The sequence below is a fragment of the Triticum dicoccoides genome, chromosome 1B (assembly GCF_002162155.2).
Source record: "Triticum dicoccoides isolate Atlit2015 ecotype Zavitan chromosome 1B, WEW_v2.0, whole genome shotgun sequence".
NCBI classification, from domain to species: Eukaryota; Viridiplantae; Streptophyta; class Magnoliopsida; order Poales; family Poaceae; genus Triticum; species Triticum dicoccoides.
In genome coordinates this window covers 32,662,243-32,663,696 of record NC_041381.1, presented here as the reverse complement: position 1 = coordinate 32,663,696, position 1,454 = coordinate 32,662,243, and the positions used below count along the sequence as shown (strand labels likewise).

General features: G+C 48.0%; 1 protein-coding gene across 2 annotated transcripts in view; it reads right to left on the bottom strand.

Moving 5' to 3' along the window:
- The window catches only part of LOC119300335 (dihydroceramide fatty acyl 2-hydroxylase FAH1-like), a 28,984-nt gene that overhangs the window by 1,261 nt on the left and 26,269 nt on the right, over positions 1-1,454 (bottom strand). The window lies entirely within an intron of this gene.

Sequence of the window (1,454 nt, the reverse complement as noted above, 5' to 3'; positions counted from 1 at the left end):
CAGTACAAGGAAGTGATTCGGGTTTGTCTCTCGATCTAATTCCAAATTAGGGTTACAGATACTGTAGCAGCAGCAAGAAGGAGAATAGGGAATCGAGAGACAGCGGCGGGAGAGAGATACACGCCACTTCAGGCCGGTCGAGAGTTCTGGGGGCTGTTTTGTTACTGCCCAGGACCACCCTGCCAAATCATGGGAGTCACGGGCGAGCCAAAAAATTGGCGGCGAATTGGCCGCCGGCGTTTTGATAGCGATGTGGTGCAAAAAGTACAGAGAAGAAGCCGACACTAGTTGGCGTGCCAAAATTTTGTTTCCCATCCAAACAAGGTGCAGCGCCAATATATTGCACGCGGTGGCTACTGTCCAAATAGTCCCCCTGTACTTCCTAGCCCTCACTGGCTTGGTGCCTCACCTACTTATCTCGCTTTACTAGACCCAGTCTAGGCCTGTGGATTGGGCCTCCTCTCCCTCTTGGTCTTGGCCAGCCCGTCTGGAGTTGTCTTGTGGTCACGGCCCGACGTGGTTCCACAGGGGGCTTCCCCGGGCGACCATTGTGATCCGTTAATCTGGATTCATTTGTGGGCATGTCTTTTCATCACTACACTGCTACCTAGAAGCCTTACACGACCTAGCAAGAGATCCATCTCTCGAATGCCCCTGACAGAGGAAAGCCCCTGACAGAGGAAAGCTTAGTCGCCTTTGATGAAAGCAAATGGAAAAACACCCAGTGAACATCGGATTGTGTTTGCAGGCCTCTACCAGTCTAGTCGTCGTCCGTGAATGGACAATGGATGTGATGCCACGAAACGTGCTTGAGGGGTCACGTATAGTGCCCCTTGGGGAAGGGACACACCTGGAGGATCATACGTGACGCCTCAGCGCCTGCAAGGATCACTGCCAGAACGCAAATGTCACGATGCCTCTTTTTTTTTTTTATCCACACGGCTACACCAACGCCAACACATGTCCGTCATAAGGCCATGCCATGCACCATGAATGAGCTGTGCCACCTCACCATGATTGTCAAGTAACCATAATTAGCTTTAGCGATTAATTTCATCCATGCAAGAGTCCTCCACGCCAGTTTCCTTCTCCCGTATTACTGCAAGCTTTTTGCTAACTCCCTTTCAACTGGTAGCTAAGCTCGCACAGGCGCACATATGATGTGATCAAATATATGCAATAAATTATTGAGATATATTGTACTCAATTTCCGCAACAACCCTTGTGGTAACGTCTGCCTGAATAAGTGAGTTGTTAATATACAAGCGTTTTTGACACTACACTAATATAGAAAATGCCCTTATATTTTCTTGGCATGCTTAGGTGGATGACAAGATGTCCTGAAAGAAAAATATGGGAAGAATGAATGTCTAGCTTTGGTAGAGAAAAAACCTGGAGACTCCAAGTTCTGGACTAGTCTTCTGAACATCAAGAATATCTTCTACAAATTTGTG